The sequence below is a fragment of the Arachis hypogaea genome, chromosome 2, assembly GCF_003086295.3.
Source record: "Arachis hypogaea cultivar Tifrunner chromosome 2, arahy.Tifrunner.gnm2.J5K5, whole genome shotgun sequence".
Lineage (NCBI taxonomy): Eukaryota > Viridiplantae > Streptophyta > Magnoliopsida > Fabales > Fabaceae > Arachis > Arachis hypogaea.
This window is the reverse complement of record NC_092037.1, coordinates 88,981,387-89,003,447: the sequence shown is the minus strand read 5'-3', so window position 1 is coordinate 89,003,447 and position 22,061 is coordinate 88,981,387. Positions and strand designations below refer to the sequence as shown.

The window sequence follows — 22,061 nt, the reverse complement described above, 5'->3', positions numbered from 1 at the left end:
ATCTTCCCAATTGACAGCCTTTTAGAGTGATCACGGTTAGAAATTCTTCTGTAATTCTTAGAGCATTTTTGGCATGAGGTAGTTACAGACAGGTCCTTATACCCCATCAATAGCAGAGTACTAAGAACGTAAATATAAACATAAATGTGATCTTCATAAATACAAATGGCTTATGCTTCTGTTTATGGAAAGGAAAATTGAAAATTCTTAGAAGTTTTCGCCAGATTTGTCGTTTTTAATGAATCAGTTTTTCTATATCTCTGTTTCCTCCGAGTTATTCATCTTTGCCACTCTATTAGAGTAAGTATATTGTTGTGAGCTTTGTAGACACAATATTTTGGGTATATTACCAATTTGTAACGGATCTATTGTTCTATTTTTAGAGTTGTTATTCGGTTACAACAACAACTTAGTCACTCCTTTCTTTTTGTTTTGAGCTCCTCTTATATTCAAGAGTCTCTCCCTTTCTAATTAGTTAATCAATAGTATATGGTATTATTATTCAGTGAAACACTTCTCTCCAATCTCTGGGAGCAATTTACCTTTAGGATGTCACTTGGGCAGGGGCAAGGGATTCCTCTTTGATTCCCGATCCCCGTCTTCGAGCCCAAACTCTTCCTTTCTCACCCTATTTTTGTCATAGGAAAGTAGGAAACTCTGTGTCATCTGGGCCATCTCCATTTCCTTCCTCCTTACAAAAAGAAAAATACAATATACTGGTACAGTCAGTGGCGCATCAGAAATTTCATAAGAGGGACCAATTAAATACAAAATAAATTAAAATATAATATAACAAAAATTATTAAAATATGATTCATAGCATATATATTAAAAGAATAATTATATTATATAAAAGTTAATATTTAATTACATACTTTAAGATTTTTGTATTTTTAAACTTGCTTGATGATGTTTCATTAAACTAAAATCATCAATTATCATTTTTGAAGTGAATTTTGAAGCAATCTCCTTTGTAATATATACAATTATATAATTCACTAAAAATTCATCTTTCATCGTATTTTAAAGTCTTATTTTAATAATTTTTATAGTAGAAAAAATCTATTCATTTGTTATTGCTGTCACAAAAAAAATTAAAATAAAACGAATTAATCTATCAATTAAAGATAGATATTTGATTTTTTTTATCTCTGTCAATTTTTGATATAATTCAACAAAAATAGACAAATTTTAAATTTGAAGCTTTAACCACATTAAATTTATAATGTTATAAGTGAGAGCCACTAGGAGAGAAAAGTGTGCACTCGCAACCCTGCTGTGATAGTTTGGATTCGATGGAATAGGAAATTAGTCATTACATATCAATTGAAATTTTGTTGGGAGATGGACTATTTTAATTACTAATATAAGCTACTGAGTTAGTATAATAGTATTATTTTTATTAATTATTAGAATGAGTTATTTATTAGTAAGAGCCAATAAATAATAGCCCAATACATATTGTAAATTTTAGTTAGATTTTAATTTACAAAATTCTTTAATATATCTTTTTTTTAATCAACATCATATATAAAAACTACTTAATATTATTTACTACTACTAATTTTTTTAAAAAAAAATTGGGGGAGATCATATAACCACCTTAAACCTCCATCAATCCGCCACTGGATACAAGATACAATTTATTAGTTAGATATGTACGTGTGAAACATCAAAAAAACCTAAGCTAAAATTATACTTAAGAATAATTTAGATATTTTATATAATGATTATGATATTTAAAAGGTGATATCTAATTTATAAAAAATCAAATTTAATATTTTATTATAAAATATAAAAATAAATTATTTTTAAATATTTAAAATTTATTATAAAAAATAAATTAAGCAAAAGTTAGACATTATATAATATATATATCATAAAATTGGTATTTTATATATCATTAGTATTATAAGACTAGGACAATTTATTCTTGCTGGCCAACTTTTAACCTAGAGCATATTTTTATAAGCTGCTTTTAGGGGGATAAGAAATTGTTGGCTTGAGACTTAATTACAGATGCCCAGCTATTAGTCACTTATTCTTTGCGAACTCAATTTTATTTAGTAGAACTACAAAGGAGGATTTTCAGCATTTGTTAAATGTGTTACATTTCTATTACAACATTAGTGACCAAGTCATTAAGCAAGTCATTAGTATGTTTTAGCTATAACACACCGAAGACATAAGGAATCAGTTAGTGAATGTTCTACAAGTCCCCCATATAGGAAACATGACATATATTTGGATCTCCTCTTCATTGTTCACAAGTCCAAGAAGAATACTTTTAACTATATTAAGGATAGAGCTTCTAAGAAACTTTAACATTAGAAACAATTCTTATTTCTATTTATACATTGAGTTGTTTTAAGCTCCCAAAGACTTTAATGGATGAAATCCATAAAATGATTATGTAGTTTTGGTAGGGACAGAGAGGATAGAAAAGGAAGATGCACTGTGTGAAATGAGCTGTTATTTGTTGACCAAAGTCTCGATGGTTTAAATTTTAAGAACCTCAAAGCATTCAATATGGCTACGCTCAGAAAACATGGTTTTAGGTTGTTGAACAAGCCTAATTCTTTAATCTACAGAGTATGCAAAAACAAATACTTCAGGTATTGAAACTTTTTAAGGGCTAAATCAGGTAATAACCTCGTTGTGGTGGAGGAGTTTGCTAGAAGAAAGAAAAGTGATTAAAAAAGGGCTTGTTTGGAGGATAGGGAGGAGGAATTCAATGAAGGTGTTGATAGATGCTTGGATTGAAAATTATCCATCATTGGCCACAATTATTCAGACAAACAATGCACAACAAGCAAAATAGGTTGAATAGCTAATGATAGATCACAAAGAATGGAATCATCAAGTAGTGATAGCATAATTCAGCCAAGAAATTGCACATGCAATTTTACAAACAAAAATCATTGAATGGGAAGACAAACCTACCCGATCACTCGAGAAGAAGGGTTTGTACACTATTACTTTGGGTTACAAGGTTGCCCACAAATTTCACCATCCACAGTTAGAATTACTTTAAACAATGTAAGTCGAAGAGACGTTGGTCTTCCTTGTGGGACTTAAAATACCCAATAAAGAGGCAAAGATCAAAGTTTTTCTATGGAGAGTATTTCATAATCAGTTACCAATAAGAAGGAGACTACATGAGATGTTACCTGCAGTTTCCTCAATTTGTTTGAGATTTGCCCAATAGGAGAAATAACTATGGCACTATTTATTGAGTTGCGCACAAGCAACAATTTACGTGGTAGAACTCCAGCATGATAACCTTCACCGTGACTGATGATGCTGACAGAGTAAACTAACTAAACATAATTGGTTAGTTTGGTTAGTGCTAGTGTTGCTGTTAATAAAATTGGTTAATGATGCTGATAGTTAGTTAGTTTGTGATTGTTAGCATTGTTGTTAGTTAGCTTGTGATTAGTTTTGTGATTGTTAACAAAATTAGTTAGTTTAGTTTGTGTGATTTATAGTATGACAGCTGGCACTCTCTTGCTATAAGTACCAAAGTTAATCACTATTTAGTTAAACTCTCACTTTACCAATTTAGAAGAAGAAGAAGTTCTCTCTCTCTCTTTGTTTTCACTCTCTTTTCACACTGCATATTCTTTTTTCGTTTTCTTCTTCTCGTGTTGAGCCTGACATCCTTCATGGTATCAAAGCTCTCTCCATTCAATTCAATGGCAAATACAATACACAAGCTGAAAACTCAGTGAATCAATCAAGTATAGCTCCAAAGAATTTCACTTCTTCTCAATTTATAAGAAACTCGATGATGACAACTTCTTACAGTGAAAAGATTAGGCCGAATCAATGATTGACGGTCACAATGTGCTTCATTATATCACAGGAGAGGGAATTCTTCTAAGGTTTGACGGATCGGAACAAGTGACACCAGAATTTGCTGCTTGGAAGAGACTGGATGCGTTGCTCAAATCTTGGCTTGCTTTGATGACCAATCCTTTCACGACTTGAATGGTAGGATACATCTATTCATATGATATTTGAAAAAGATTAGATGATCATTTTTCTTCACACATTCGAGCTAAGAATAATGCAACAGAAACATAAGATTTGTAAATGAGTATGTGTTATCCTTAAAAAGAACAATTGATGCTCTAGCTTCAGTAGGAGAACCGATGCATGAAAATGATCATGTTAATGCTTTGTTGAATGGGTTAACTAAAAAATATAGATTTGTAATTATTTCAGTTATGGCAAGACTAGTGAGTATTTCAGTGGGAGAATTAGAGACTTTGTTATTGACTCATGAGAGTATGTTAGAAAGGATAAGAAAACCATAATCGTTTATACAAGCAAATGTGGCACAAAGTGCACCAGGATATTCTTAGAACTATAACACAAGAGGCAGTTTCAGAGGAGACTACAGGAGTAGAGGTGGTGGCAAGATCATCAAAGGTGGTCGAAATTTCTATAACGAGAATAGACAATTTGGTGGAAACAGTTCCATGTTTGAAGAGAATGGACAATTTGGTGGTAACAGCTCCTGGTTTAGAACTTAGTTCTATAATGATTCAAGGTATGACTCAAGGTTTGAAGGTGGTGATGGCTCCAGATTTGGTGAAAGGTAGCATTATAGTGGTTCAAGGATGACTAATGGTACCAAACCTGTTTGTCAAGTGTGTGATAAGCTAGGGCATACTGCAAAGATTTCCTGGTATAGGTATGAAAGGCCAGAAGGTTCCAGAGCTCAATATGAAGGCTTAAACTCACAAAAATCTACAAAGTTCACAAGCAAATATGAGCAATGTATTGGCTACGCCTACAACATTGTAAGATCAGAGTTGGTATCCAGATTCGGGTGCTACACACCACATGACTTCTGATAAGCAAAATCTGGTTGAGAGAGAAAAGCATGAAGCTACAAATCAAGTAATTGTGAGAAATAGATCAAGTTTGTACATCAACCTTATTGGAAATTCTTATTTTAAAACTGATTTGAGTAATAGAGAATTCTTGTTGCAGAAGTTGCTACACGTGCCTGATATCACAAAGAATTTACTTAGTGTGTATAAATTATGTTGTGATAATAGTGTCTTTTTTGAATTTCACTCTAATGGTTGTTGTGTGAACTCTCGGGAAACTAAAGAAATTGTCATACATGGAAAAGTTGAAAGAGGAATGTACAAGTTTCTCAACTTCACTCTATTAAATAAATCAGCTGCTTTTGTTTCAATCGTGTCCACTATTGACCAATTTCTTTTGTCGCAATACAAATTGGGTCATGCCGCAAATAATGTTGTTTCTTCTATTTTAAAGTCTTGTAATATTTTTTCTTCTTTGAATAAAAACCCCTGTGCATCTTCTATATTAGAAAGTCCTATAGTATTCCTTGTCCTTCGTCAAATTCTTTGTACACTGCTCCACTGCAATTAGTATCTACAGACATTTGGAGCCCTGCTCCTGTTCCAGATTTAAATGAAAATTTTTACTTTGTTGTCTTTATTGATGCTTGCAATAAATACACTTGGTTCTATCTCATCAAAACTCGATATCGAATCAAATCAATTTTTAAATATTTTCAACAAATGGTTGAGTTGCAATTAAATTCTAAAATTAAGATGCTTTAGTCTGACAATGTTGCTGAGTATGTGAGCTTAGCCAGGGATTTATAAGTGCAGGGTATTCTACATAGATGTTCCTGTCCGCATGAGCATCAGCGAAATGGCAATGTCGAGAGAAAGCACATGCACATAGTGGAGAAGGGTTTAACAATGTTAGCAGGAGCTGGAATGCCAATTAAATATTGGGAAAATGCCTTTATGACAGTAGTGCATCTCATAAACAGGTTGCCAACCCAGATTTTGCATGGTCAGTCGCCATTTGAGAAGCTATTTGGAAAGGAGTTTGGTTACACAAGCCTAATAATTTTTGGGTGTTTGTGTTTTTCACATTTGAAGCCATACAATAGGCACAAATTGGGATTCAGATCATCTTCATGAAGTTTTCTGGGTTACAGTGCAGTACACAAAGGTTACAAGTGCCTTACTACACAAGATAAAGTTGTGATCACTAGTAATATAGTATTTGATGAGCAGTATTTTCCTTTCAAAACTGGTTCTGCACCTCCTTTAATTTGGTAGTTGATTCTAGTTCAATCTCTAATCCTTATTCACCTCCAGTCATTTCTTTACTAAACTTAAACCTTGCTCAACCCTCACACAATTCTTGTAACATTGCAAATAGCTCCTCTCTCCAAACTCCAACTCCAATACTCACACCTCCATCTAACATTATTGTGTCCAACACCAGCTCCCAGTCACAAGTACAAACAAGAGCTTCCTCAATCTCACCTCTCTCAAACCCAGCCTCCAACAACAACAACCTCACCAGCAATAATTTTCTTTTCACAGCACCTTTGGCTCCATCTACAACACCAATACCTGTTCCTATTTCAGACTTTGAAATTCTGCTTTCCTTTGCTGATGATCCCTGATAAACCCATATTTTGTGATATATTTTGCGCTTAATTTGAGTGATTTATTCAATCCTTCACCCACTTATTCACATTAATTGTATGGTTTTACTTTCCCTTCCTTATTATGTGATGTATGTGAAAAACATGTTTCCTAAGCTTTAAAATTAATTATTTTAATTACCTTTATTTCCATTTGATGACGTGATTAGTGTGTTGAGTAGTTTCAGATCTTCTAAGGTAGGAATGACTTAAAGGATGGAAAGAAAACATACAAAAATGGAAGGAAAGCACAAAACGGAGTTTCGGAGAAACTGGCAGCGACGCGGCCGCATGGACGACGCGACCGCGTGCCAAGAGCGAAGAAGCAGCGACGCGGCCGCATGACTGACGCGAACGCGCATCTTGAGCCAATCGCATACGACGCGGCCGCATGACTGACGCGACCGCGCGACAAGGAAAACTCCAATCGACGCGACCGCGTGACCCACGCGGACGCATGACAGAGGCCACGCACCAGAAATTACAGAAAACGCTCATAGCGGATTCTGAAGCCCTTTTTGGCCCAAATCCAAGTCCAGAAGGCATAGACCAGAGGTTATGAAATGTGGGAATGCATCCATTCAAAGAATCTCGAATTTTTATTCACTTTCGATGATTTAGGTTTAGTGGGAGAGAGGTTCTCTCCTCTCTCTTTAGGATTAGGATTTAAGACTTCTCTTAGTTTTAGGAGTGACTCTCGATCCCAGGTTCAATGTTCTTTTACTTTATATTTATCTCTTATTCTCAGATACTTTAATGCTTATATTAATTATGTTGCCTATTTGGCTTAAGCCACATTCATGATGATTTCCTTATTTAATGTTCCTTGAGGTATTTCAGTTTAATATTGCTTTCTTTTATTTATGCCATTGATTATTCCCAATCTGAAGACATTTTCATTCCAATAGAATTAATTTACTTTTCCCTTTTTGGTCTTGGTTAAGAAATCAGTAACTCAGGAGTTATCTTAGTTCAACATAATTGATAATTGTTATCTTTGTTAATTGAACTGAACTTCAATAATTCCAACCTTTTCTTAGGAAATAAATAGGATTCGAAGGTCAACTAATTAGTCCTTGACTTTCCTTTGCTTTAGCAAAGGTTAACTAAGTGGAATTAAGATTCAAATTTCATTATTATTGATAAGAATAACTAAGTCTGGACTTCCAATTTCTCATACCTTGCCAAAAGGTTTGCTTTAAAGTATTTATTTATTTTAATTGCCATTTAAATTATCTGCCATATTCATTCCTCACTCTCAACCCCAAAATACACTTTTTCATAACCAATAATAAGAACACACCTCCCTGCAATTCCTTGAGAAGACGACCCGAGGTTTAATTACTCGGTTATCAATTTATTTAGGGGTTTGTTACTTGTGACAACCAAAACGTTTGCACGAAGGGATTTCTGTTGGTTTAGAATCTATATCTACAATGCGACTGTTTTTATAAAATTCTTTACTAGCAAAAATCCTAACGTCAAAATGGCGCCGTTGCCGGGGAATTGCAAACGTGTGCCTTATTATTGGTTATTGTAAATATTTTTCAAATATATATATATATATATATATATATATATTTCTTTTACTTGTTTATTTGTTTCTCCTTTTTCCCCCTTATTTCTGATAACTACTATAAATTCTCACCCTTCTCGCTTTGAGTTTGGTTCTAACTTTGTTGAAGGAAATAGAAACCACAGCAGGAATATGCATCAAGGTCAAACCAATCAAGGATGGATGGAGCCAAGAGGATCTAATCAACCCTTTAGGCAACAACACCCTCCAAGATATCATAGACAACGACCATTCTATAATGCATACCCAGCTGAAAGATTTGGTGGACCGCCTTGTAGCTACCAACAAGCCCCACCCTATACTCAGAGATCATCCTCTCAACATAACTTCAAACCACCACACTCACAAGCTTCTTTTCACCATTCACTACCACATGATCCTTATCCACCCCAACACCAATCCAATTACTCCCAAGAACCACCAGTCTCCTATACACCATGCCCATATCCATCAAAGCCAGAATCACAGATTCGCCTCGAAGAATCAATAAACCAATTTAATGCAACCCTTCATCAACTGGAGCAAGCAATAAATCAATTATCTTCCAGACGTTCGGACACTCAATAGAATCTCATGGCTTCATGTGGAGAATCTAATGAAGAATATGTTGAGGAGAAGACACGAGAAGCTCCAGTGGACAGCATAAAGCCTAACTTCGTACTGGGACAAATAGAGGATGCTGTCATTATAGAAGAGGAAGAGTTGGTTGAAGATTTAGGAGATGCTGACCCGCCACCTGAATCCAGAGTTGTGAAAAATTCCGTCAAGGATGTTACAATTGATGCTACCAAGGATGTTGCGCAGCCTCCAATGTAGATATCTTATGAAGAACTGGACGGAATAACCCAAGATACAAGTTTCCTTAATGATGATGATCACAAGCCGAGTTCTCTTAGCAATGAACTTGCATCCGCAAGTGAATTCTTTGAGACAGAAGAATCTTCCCCAAGTGAATACGAAGATGATGCAGAGGTCGTCTTTTCTCAACCTCCCAATTATGACTTAAGCGATGAGGAAGATATCAATGACTTTGATTAAGACATGGGTGAAGTTGAAGAAATTTGTAAGGAAGTGAAGGAATTCACAGGAGACCACAAGGGAGTAGAGCTTGCAGAACCACTGGAAACACTGACCCCAAGGCCACTACCACTCAACACAAACTTCAAGTGGGTAAAATCCGTAACCTCTATCTTCAATTTTTCACTTGAATATGGTTTGCTTGAAACAGATGGCCAGCTTAGAGCTCTTTGCGATTTTAAGAGAAAAAGGAAAATGACTCGCACTCATCGCTGGTATGCAAGATCCAATGAGGTTTTGCACTTCAATTTGAGGTGCAGAAGTTGGTGTCAAGCTCACTGATAGGATCTCGGAAAACGTTTGGTCATCTTAGTGAGAATCTAATTTCCAAACTGCCCGAATGGAAAAGTATAGATCAAAACAAAGGCGGATTTGGAACCAAAGTTTGGGATCCTGGAAAATACTCTGATATTTATCACTCCGGGAGTCTGAAAATCTATTTGAAGCTGCTCAGAAGCTTCACATGCCTAGTTTGGGACCCCGGAGGCTATTGGCATTCCAAACATTGGTGGAGATTTTTGGATGAATTTAAACATAAGCCGCCATAACAGGAAGCTCATCAAATGTCCAACTTAAGGACTTTAACTAAAAGTGCTAAATGGGAGACAACCCACCATGGTATGATCGTTCCTTCCTCATTTTTATTTGTTTCAAGTTTTATTTTATTTTATTGTATTGAACCTGGAGTTTTACATAACATTCATATTGGCATTGCATTTTGCATACGTGCATAAAAAAAAGGGCGTGGGACGCAACCGCATCACTCATGCAATCGCGTCGGTTGCGATAAAACACCCCCACGCGTCCGCGTCATCCACGCGGTCTGCGTGACCTGGAAATCGGCGTAAAAGATCCAACGCCCAGAAAGTTAGGCTGGAATCGTGCGGCCATTGTGCGTTTCGCACAAAACACCCACGCGATCGCATCCCTGACGCGATCGCGTCACATGCACAAACATTAATCCCATGCGACAGCGTGAGCGACGCGATCACGTCAAGAGGATTGCACACCACCCAAAAGGAGAATGAGAGTTGCGCTGACACGACGCTGGAATCGTGATTTAGCACAATTTCCAGCCACGCGATCGCATGCCTCAGGCGATCGCGTCATTCCCTCTTTTACCCATTCCACGCGATCACGCGACCCAAGTGATCACGTCAACCACACTTCACCCCAGCCACGCAACCGCGTGCTCCACGCGATCGCGTGGATTCAAATTATAACCCCCTGTCACGCGAACCCTATCAGTCGCACCCCCCTCCCGAAACCCTCTCCCCCCTCTCTTCCTCTCCACCACCCAACCACCACCCAGCCACCACCACCGGCCACCACCGCCCCCGCCGACCACCCAGAACCCACCGCCACGACACCCCCTTCCTCTTTCCCCTCTTTCTTCTTCCCCTCTCTCCTCTTCTCCCTCCACCGCCGTTGCCCCCCTCCGCGATCGCCGTCCACCGCGCCACCTCCAACCACCACCACCCTCAACCCCCGTCCCAAACCTTCCCCCCCATTTTTCCCTAACCTTACCGAAGCCCCTGCCCCCTAACCAGCCGCCACCGCCGCCGTGTCTCCCTCCTCCGCCGCGACAGCCGCCACCACCGCCACCCCCAGCCGCCTCTCTGCCCCAATCTCCTTCATTAGCCTACCAGGTTCCGCATCACGTCACCCTTCTATCCATTCGTAGTTACTTCATATTTTTCTATTTTTGTTCATATTTAGGCTAGTTAGATATGCATGTTGTAGTGGATTCTAGGTTGTTAGGTAGCCTAGGATGTGGTTAGTGGATTTAGGTCTGATAATTGCGATGTTCGTGTTTCTTGCTTTATGCTTTTCGCAATTCTGCTGTTTCTGTGATATTGCTATTGTTCATATGCTATGATTTCCTGTTTCATGCTGCTTTTTACATTGCCTTTTTCATGTTCATACCCCTTATATGTGATTGCAGCTATGTTTATTTTTTATTCATATGAACTATTCTGCTGCTGTTTATTTTCTGGGATAGTCCAATTTTAGCTGAAATGCTGCCCAATTTTCTGTAAAATATTTCCATTCTTGTCTTGGTTTTGGCATTTTCAACTGTGCTTTCCTTAGCTTTCACCAATCCAATCCATGAATGCCAGGGCACGCATTCTTATTCTCTTTGATCTCCTGGTTCTCAAATTGCATTGTTGATGTTTGATTCCAATTTTTTGCCATTTCTATCTCTATCTGAATCATCATCAACCTATTTGCCTATTTGTTTTCCTATTTTTATTATATCCTGGTTTTTTGTTTTTCAGGATGTAAGATTCCCAGAGAAAGGGAAAAGGAAAGGCTACCACTGGCAAACGTAAGAGAGGAGATTCATCTATGTCTATCATAGATCTGATGCATGATGCCTCCTGGCGGGAAAAAAACTTTGCCCAGGAGAAGGCTGACCAGCTACTCCCTGCTACTGATCCCATCAAGTTTGCAAACCGATACTGCGAGTTGAAATATCCGGCGTTTGCAACCTCCAGGCACCTGTACTTAGAGCGGACTCTGAAAATCCCAAATGAACTCCAGCAATACACCTCTGATCAAATCAAAGAAAGAGGCTGGTTCTTCCTGGAGAGAAACCTTACAGAAGTCAATGCATCTTGGGTAAGAGAATTTTACTGCAATTACTTCATCACTTCCCTAGATGCAGTGAACCTAAGAGGCAAGCAGATACTGGTCACTGAAGAGGCCATTGAGGACATTCTGCAGCTCCCACCTAAGTCCGATCAACCTGATGGTTACAAAAGGGCTGAAGAGGACATGCGCTTTATGCGATTTGATTGGGATGCAGTCAAGGCGAGAATTGCCCTTGACCCGACTGTTCCATGGGAATTGGGTCAGGACACCACCATGCCTAAGGGAATCAAGCAGATTTACTTAAATGGTGAGGCTCGGCTATGGCACCAGATCTTGAGCAACTATGTTATGCCGAGTACCCATGAGACCGTGATATCGGCCGCTATGATCACCCTCCTTTGGTGTGTGATGGAGGGTAAGGACCTGTACCTGCCACGCTTTATCCAGTCCTACATGGCCAGGGTCCACGTCCGAGGCACTCTTCCCTTTTCCTATTTGGTTACCCAACTGGGCCGTCGAGCTGACGTGCCTTGGGAGGATGCCGATGAGAAGCCACCGGCTGCAGACTGCAGGAAGATTATTCCTCACAATAGGAACTTTCTAGCTTTGGGCTACAGACCCCCACCCTTCACTGCTACTGATGAGACAGCCACACCTTCCGCTGGTCCTTCTTCCTCCACAGCTACCCCTGCTACCACTACTGCACCTCCACCTGCCTCAGAGCCAGTTTATCACCTAGTGCACCGCTTGTTTCAGCAGCTAGACAAGATGGAGCGCCGCAACCGGCGCCGGTATGAGAGATCTGAGCGTCGCAGCTGGCGACGCTATGAGCACCTGAAGCTGTTGATACGATCTGGCGGCGACATCCCCTCTGAGCCTGACACACCATCAGAGCCATCTGAGGAGGAGGCGGATGAGCACGAGGCGGAGACCCATCCACAGAGCGAGACTGCGCAGGCAGGCACTGAGCAGGCTGCGCCACAACAGGAGCTCCCACATCATATCCAGGCTGCAGATCTCGAGATCCCTATCCAGTCAGCACCTCCTCTGCAGCAGCCAGATCCTCAGACCACCACCACAGAGACTCCAGCTACCCATCCTTCCGGAGCTGACACTCCTTCACACCCAGCCTGAGTGAGCATCGACGACGATGCTTTATTTTAAGTGTGGGGAGGTCGCCATCTCTGGCATACTATTTTGGTGAACCACTACAGACCCTTCTTTTTTTTTATTTTGGCTATTTTTCTGTATTTTTCTCTTTATTTTTATTTCTATTTTCCGAGTACTTATACGTTGCTACTTTCATGTATTTTTACTCTATTTCTGCATTTTGCACTTTAGTTCATATTTTAGCCATTTAGTTTAGTTTGCAGTTCTAACTTATTAGCTATAGAGTATGTGGATTAATTAGTATAGTTTACCCTTTTGGCATATAAAGTTTAATTTGATCAAAATAAAAGGAGTAGACTAGGAAATTTAAACAAGATCAAAACAATCCACACACTTTGTATATAAAGTATTACATCATGTAGTTAAGTTAACAACATTTCATCAAGGAGGAACACTAAAACTTTAGCCATCCAATATATTTTACATTGAGAATAATGGGAATTTTTAACTAAACCTCCATGACATACATAATTGATATATGATTTTTGAGTTTGAGAACATACAGCCTGTGAGTTTTGAGCTTAATTGTATGGCTACATTTAAACCATAATATTTTATTCCTGTGTGTTTCATCCTTTTTTTTTTATTCTGGTGTTCTTTGCTTTATTTTAATCTATATGTCCAGTTATAGAATATAGATACATACCAAGAGAGTGATTGAGGCCTTGTTTGATTTTAACTCACTTATCCCAAATAAAGCCTACCTTTTACATCACCTTTGTTAGCCCCCTTGAGCCTTTTAATCCCTTCTGTTTTATAACCACATTACTAGCCTTAAGCAGCAAAACAAAATAAAAATCCCAAGTTGAATCCTTGGCTAACTTAAGATAGATTTTGTGTAATATTTAAGTATAGAAAATTTTATGGGAACGTGGAATGATAGAAAGTAGGAAATTAAATTAAACAATTCATGTGAAAATAATTTGGGAAACATGCTCATGTGAAGTTGAAATAAATTAATTGCCATGTGTAGAAAAAAAAATTTTTTAAGGGGATACAAAAGAATTCCCCAACTGCAAAATAAAGCAATGCACATGGGACAAATTACAACATGAGCATGTAACATAAAAAGTGGAAAAATGTGGGAATTAGGTGAAGAAGTTCTACTTTACAAGATATGTATGTCAGGTGAGATCTTAGACTAATCAAGGATTCACTTATTAGCTCACTTAGCCTTATACATATACCCTTACCTTTACCTTGGCCCCATTACTACCTTAATTAAAGATCTCATGATTTTTGATATGTCTATATTTTATAATTGTTGATTGGTTAGAAGAAGAACAAAGTTATAGAAAGCAAGGATAAAAAGAAGAATAGAGTGATCAACCCAATAAACACTGAGTGATTAGAGAGTAAACACAAAATTCAGTGAGGGTTCAATAACTCATTAACATATATCTATGCTTAATTTGTTAATTGTCTTGCAAGCTTATAAAATAATTTTCTTCCCATCTCAAGTGTAAAAGTGCTTTAACATTATCTAGGGTTGGCTATATATATATATATGATCCCTTGGGAATGTGAATTAATTTAACTACATGTAAGCTTTATATATGAGTGAATAAATTAGAATTGCATCATGCATTTAGTTAGTTGCATTTAGATTAGAATTGCATTGCATGGCATTCCACCACTTCAACCTTACTTTTTACCTTGGATATAGCATGAGGACATGCTATTGTTTAAGTGTGGGGAGGTTGATAAACCCATATTTTGTGATATATTTTGTGCTTAGTTTGATTGATTTATTCAATCCTTCACCCACTTATTCACATTAATTGTATGGTTTTACTTTCCCTTCCTTATTATGTGATGTATGTGAAAAACATGTTTCCTATGCTTTAAAATTAATTATTTTAATTACCTTTATTTCCATTCGATGTCGTGATTAGTGTGTTGACTAGTTTCAGATCTTCTAAGGTAGGAATGACTTAAAGGATGGAAAGGAAACATGCAAAAATGGAAGGAAAGCACAAAACGGAGTTTCGGAGAAACTGGCAGCGACGCGGCCGCATGGACGACGCGACCGTGTGCCAAGAGCGAAGAAGCAGCGACGCGGCCACATGATTGACGCGACCGCGCGACAAGAAAAACTCCAATCGACGCGACCGCGTGACCCACGTGGACGCGTGACAGAGGCCACGCACCAGAAATTGCAGAAAACGCTCATAGCGGATTCTGAAGCCCTTTTTGGCCCAAATTCAAGTCCAGAAGGCATAGACCAGAGGTTATGAAATGTGGGAATGCATCCATTCAAAGAATCTCAAATTTTTATTCACTTTCAATGATTTAGGTTTAGTGGGAGAGAGGTTCTCTCCTCTCTCTTTAGGATTAGGATTTAGGACTTCTCTTAGTTTTAGGAGTGACTCTCGATCCTAGGTTCAATGTTCTTTTACTTTATATTTATCTCTTATTCTCAGATACTTTAATGCTTATATTAGTTATGTTGCCTATTTGGCTTATGCCACATTCATGATGATTTCCTTATTTAATGTTCCTTGAGGTATTTCAGTTTAATATTGCTTTCTTTTATTTATGTCATTGATTATTCCCAATCTGAAGACATTTTCATTCCAGTAGAATTAATTTACTTTTTTCTTTTTGGTCTTGGTTAAGAAATCAGTAACTCAGGAGTTATCTTAGTTCAACATAATTGATAACTGTTATCTTTGCTAATTGAACTGAACTTCAATAATCCCAACCTTTTCTTAGGAAATAAATAGGATTCGAAGGTCAACTAATTAGTCCCTTGACTTTCCTTTGCTTTAGCAAAGGTTAACTAAGTGGAATTAAGATTCAACTTTCATTATTATTGATAAGAATAACTAAGTCTGGACTTCCAATTTCTCATACATTGCCAAAAGGTTTGCTTTACAGTATTTATTTATTTTAATTGCCATTTAAATTATCTGCCATATTCATTCCTCACTCTCAACCCCAAAATACACTTTTTCATAACCAATAATACGAACACACCTCCCTGCAATTCCTTGAGAAGACGACCCGAGGTTTAAATACTCGGTTATTAATTTATTTAGGGGTTTGTTATTTGTGACAACCAAAACGTTTGCACGAAGGGATTTCTGTTGGTTTAGAATCTATATCTACAACGCGACTATTTTTATAAAATTCTTTACTAGCAAAAATCCTAACGTCAATCCCTCAGTCCCAGCACCACTCGTTTCAAATGTTCATCCTATGACCACAAGAAGAAAAATTGGAGTTCTTAAGCCCAGATCCTTCCTTGTTAGTGTTGAACCAAAGATAGTCCGAGCTGCCTTGTCCATGCCTGAGTGAAAGGCTACAATAGATGCAGAATACAATGCCCTCATGTAAAACCAAACCTGGAAACGGGTTCTCCTTCCTTAGGACAGAGAAGTAGTGGGTAGTAGATGGGTCTTTCAGGTTAAATATAACTTGACTGGTAGCTTACAAAAGTATAAGGCTCATCTCGTGGCTCAAGGTTTCTCTCAGAGACCAGGATTTAATTTTATAGAAATGTACAGTCGAGTGGTAAAATCTACTTCAATTTGATTTGTGCTCACATTGGCATTGTCCATAAATTAGAAAATTAAATAGCTTGATGTCAATAATGCATTTCTGCATGGTGACCTGGCTGAGGATATATACATGAAGTAGCTGAAGGGTTATGAAGTTGGTGATGACAGTTTAATGTGTAAGTTCACCAAGGCCCTCTATGGTTTGAAGTAGGCACCAAGAGCGCAGTATTACAAGCTGTCCACAGCCCTGCAGCACCTTGGGTTCAATGCAACAAAGTTCGATGTCTCTGTCTTTAACAGGTTCAAAAATGGCTCTTCATTGTTTGTCCTGGTATATGTTGATGATATAATCATCACTGGAGACTCTGATGATGTAATTTCGCTAGTGATTCAACAACTGAATGTCAAATCTACTTTAAAAGATATGGGTGACCTTCATTATTTTCTTGGGGTTTAGGTTACTAAGACTGCTAGTGGTGGTCTGGTATTGTCACAAGAAAAATATACCAAGGACCTGCTTAAGAAAGCAGATATAGAGCACTACAAGCCTTGTCCTACACCTCTACCCTCCTCGGTTAAGTTTTCTTTCTTTAGAGGTTTAACATTCAAGGACCCTAAACTTTATAGATCAGTGGTGAGCAGTTTACAATATCTTACTGTCACTCGTCTGGAGTTAACTTATTGTGTAGGTAAGGTCCTACAGTTTATGCAAAATCTGTTAAATGAAGACGGGAAGCTAATCAAAAGGGTGCTAAGATATGCATGAGACACTCGGTTTTGGTCTACACTTGTACAAAACAAATGTTCAACAAGTTAAAGCCTATAGTGATTCTGATTGCGGAGGAGACCCAGATGATAGGACATCCACTGGTGGCTTCTATATTTTTTTTGGGAGTAATCTAATTTCGTGGAGTTCAAAGAAGCAAGGTGTTGTTGCCTGGTCCGGTACTGAAGCAAAGTGTAGGGCTATGGCTGACTTAGAGGCTGAGTTGCTTTGAATAAAGAATTTTATGAGTGAAATAGGAGCTACACTTTCAACAGATCCATTAGTTTATTGTGATAATTTAAGTGTTGTATTGTTGGCTGCAAATCTAATTCTATATTCAAAGTCAAAACATTTTGAGACTGATCTTCATTTTGTCCACGATTATATCACTAAGAAGATTATTCAAGTGAGTCATGTCCCTAGAACTTTCCAGCTAGTTGATGTGTTGACAAAGCCATTACCAAGTGCTGCGTTTCTGGAGTTCAGATCTAGACTACTGGTTGAAGATTTGAAGAAGTATAGTGGTGACAGTGGCACAAACAGGCTCAGTGGAGGAGATCACAAAGGAGAATCAGAGAATTCTAAAACTTCAAAAGGTGTAGGCAGCAATAGTCATGATAAAGAACCAAATGCACATTTTGAATCTGTGATAGCAAAGGCAGAACAAATCAACATCAGGGGTCATGATATCAAGTTGGAAATCAAAGGAAACAAGACTGGAACACTATAAGAGAAGCTGAGCAGTAGAGGTCATAACAGAGTAAACTAACTCAACAGAATTGGTTAGGGCTAGTATTACTATTAACAGAATTGGTTAATGATGTTGATAGTTTGTGATTATTAGCATTATTGTTAGTTAGCTTGTGATTAGTTTTGTGATTGTTAACAGAATTAGTTAGTTTAGTTTGTGTGGTTTATAGTGTGATAGCTGGCACTTTCTTACTATAAGTAGCCAAAGTTAATTATTGTTTAGTTGAACTCTCACTTTACTAATTTAGAAAAAGAACTCTCTCTCTCTCTCTCTCTCTCTCTCTCTCTCTCTCTCTCTCTTCATACTGCATATTCTCTTCTCATTTTCTTCTTCTCGTGTTGAACCTGATATCTTTCAGATGCAGCAGAGATGCGAAAATAGTGGTTGAAGCTCATCAAAGACTTGAAATTAAGTAGAAATAGGAGGGAAAATACCCATTTCGTAGCTTACCTTATGTAGCAACTGTGGATAGCAAGGAACCAATTTATTTTTGAAAGAGAAAGTCTAAGTCATCAACGGATTTTAAAAGCAGCAACTTGGTTAGGCATTGAACAAAGAAGAAAGATGATGTTTTCAAAGACTGCACATTTTCATTCATAAAATTTTTCTCTTATACGGTAGTCCATCGTTGATCCAAACTCTTAATTTTCATTCAATAAATTAAATTTCTATATTTGATTAAAAAAAATAACACAACATGTAAATATACAAATATATGAGACTGATTTATAGTGCTTAATATTTTTTATGCAAATAGTATTTTTGCTAAATTTTAGGTTTAAATAAGCTCTATTTTTTAGTTTTATAAATGCTTTAATTAAGTCTTTAACAATTTATAATTAAATGCTTATGTCAGATAAAACATTCAATTAAGTTATTGTTAACTATTAACTACTTTTTGTTAAAAAGAATTATGAAATATTCTTAAATATTTGATTTTGTGTTTAATAAATTATGGAATATTTAATTAGCAAATGATTTATAATTGTTATACTTTTTTGAAAGAAAATAATTAATAATAATTTAATTAAAAATTTTATCTATCTATCGAAAGAACTTATTTATAAAATTTTAATTTTAAGAACTTAATGAAAAATATATATAGAAAACATAGTCATTTATGTAAAATACATACTATTTAAAAATCTAAAATACAAAATACACATTAAAAATATATAAATAAAAAAATATATGTTAATTAATTTGGTCATTATTTTTTGTGTATATAATATTTTTATTATAAATTTGTTGAGATTATAGAAACTTATATAATAATTAAACTTAAATTTTATAACGCAAAAATTTTTGTAAAGTACTAAAATAAGAAGGTAAGGAGTAAATAATTATTTTTTCACTTGAAAACTTCTAATTCTCAAACAATAGTTTCAACTTAAAGTTTTCTTATGCAAAAATAAAAAATGCTATATGCACAAAAAAAACACTCACTAAGTATCTGTAAATTAATATATATGTAGTTTAATTTATTTTTAATTTATATTTTATATTTCGACATATATAACTAAATATTAGAAATGATAAATAGTTAAGCATATTTTTAACTAAGTCATGTAAATAGGTATATGTGTTTTTTTTTGTTTGATTTTTTTTCGTTCTCTTTTATCATCATTATTATCATCTCTTCTGATATTTTTCTTTCTCATTTTTTTCTTTTTTCTCTTTCTTTTTTCTCTTTCTTGTCCTCTTCTATATTATCATCTTCTTTTTTTATATATATTAACAAAATTACGGATATAGAAATTTTGGTTCAAATCATAAAAATTTTGGTATACAACATATAAATTTTTTAAGAATTACAAACTCAAAATATTAAAATCCAACTAACAAAAATGCATTTAACATATCAAATATTCTAAGAACTCAACACAAAATTATTAGATTAAAAATAAAAAATTAGCATAAAAAATAACAAAAAAATCAATTGCAGTAAATGAAAATTTTGAATTATATAGTAAAATTTTTTTGTATTATATTGATAAATTTTTATGCTCTGTACAAAAATGTTTATGGTCTATCGATAGTTTTTTGTACATTTTAACAAAATTTGTTGTGTTACATCAACAAAAAAAAATACAGAAAAAAAGTATATAAATATTATGTGAATGATTTTTATTTGACTTTAACCAACTTAATTAAACTTAATTATTAAAACAGCTTATAAGTAGCATCACTGGATTTTTAAAATATTATTTAGTCAAAAAAGTAATTTTACTATATATAATCCAGGTATAACTATCCGTTGTCTTTACCTTTGCAAAAAGTAATTTTAATTAGAAAATCTATATTCAAACTATTTGCGAAAATGCATCGATCAGAGTTAAATGGTTTAATTATTAATTTAAACCCATATAACAAACATGCTGTTGATATTTTTTTGGGTTACTAACATGCTGTTGATATAGTTTGCAAAGAAAGTCATGATAGAAATATAATAATTACCACGATGGTGCCAGATGAACAGAAAGCCATCATAGTGAAGCTACCAGTGGAGGCTTCAGAGACCGAAGAGAAAAAAATAACAAATATATCTGATACACCATCTTGTAGATTTGTAATTATGGCAGTTATTCTATCACTCTTCAGAGAATATGAAAGGTAATCCATCATCAGAGAATTTGCCCAATTCTCCGTGAAGTCGTAGCTTACCAACAAACCTGAAAAATAAAAATCTCATGAATTATAAGTAATTCAACATCATTAAATAAGATAGACTCTAAGAAGGATTGCTAAAAAGTGTCATGACTAAGTTTAACTTATGTATAAGGATCGGAGTTATCTATCTTAGAGAAGAAAGAAAGACTAAGTTAAGGATTAACGTGGTCTCTCAAAGATTTTAATTTTTTATGTGAATTACAAACTAATAAATTTAGAATAAGTACAAGAAAAAATAATAATTAAAGAAATGTAGAGAGAGAGAGAGTTTAGCAAAGATTACCTAAAACAAAAAATGGAGCTTTAGAGATGAAGAATTGTTTGATGACTAGAATTGGTAGTAACTTCAATAACTTCCAAGGATTCTTCATTTTTTGATGGGGTTTTCTGTTTCGAATTTTGCTCTCATCAACTCACTTAATTGCAGTGATGACAAGATGAGATTTAAATTAAAACGAACAATAATTAACGCGGTTCATGTATGCTGACCCAATCGTCTTTCTAAGACTACTCCTATATTTCACTTTCTCTGCCCCACCAATAAAAGATAATTTGGTTGAAAGGAAAATAGAAGGGGAGGAAGAAAACTTTAGGAAACTCTAGAGTTAGTTCCTTGATCGTTACCAAGGCTATCTTCTTCTTTTATATATATATATACTCGTTTGATTAAGAATAATATTAGAAAATTAATTTTATAGTAGTCTATTTCGATTAATATTATAACAAATTGTGAAACAAATTTAGTTTAAAACCCGCTAAAAATGAATAATTTTTATCAAGTTTAAAAATTTTGGATGTTTTTTTAATATTAAACTAGTATTTTTATCCATAGTAATATTATAGAAATATAATTTTTTTTAAATTACGTCAGTTTGTTGTAACATTATAAATTATGATATAAAAGATTTATAAAATTAAACTACTTTTACAAAAAGATAATGAGAGATAAAAGTTTTTGCTGATTAAGAAGACCACCCTAGTCTCCGTAGATAAAAAAATCGAATAATAAAATTTTTAGTTATTATTTTTTTTTGTGAAAGAATTTAATCTTTTACTAATAATTAATTTTAACATTCATTATCTCAAATTTAAAATAATTTAACGTGTATATTTTTATATTTGATTAGGTGTTAAATATGTTGTATAAATAAAAATAATTAATTTTATGCTTGCTATTTAAAAATAATATTTTTTTCTATATATATAAAAATATAATTAGATATTAACATAAAAATTATATTGATAGTTATAAAATTAACTCAGAATCAATTTTTTATTAAAGCAATTGAATCTTGATTCTACTTTTTAATAACAACTAGTATTTTCTTTCCAAATTATATGTAATACATATTTAAAAAAAGAGAAGTGAAAATAAAGATTAAAAAGATAAACGGTAAAGATTTAAAACTAAAAAAAATATGTATATAATAATATTTTTTATTTGAATAATATTATTTTGC

General features: G+C 35.1%; 1 long non-coding RNA gene across 1 annotated transcript; it reads right to left on the bottom strand.

The window, feature by feature from the left end:
• Nucleotides 1–320: 320 nt before the first annotated feature.
• Nucleotides 321–21,226, bottom strand: LOC112749990 (uncharacterized). Its single transcript, XR_011873753.1, has 3 exons — nt 20,885–21,226; nt 20,389–20,603; nt 321–691 (listed from the first exon to the last, which is right to left on the bottom strand). It is a non-coding gene; the product is annotated as an uncharacterized lncRNA (long non-coding RNA).
• Between the last annotated feature and the right edge of the window lie 835 nt (nt 21,227–22,061).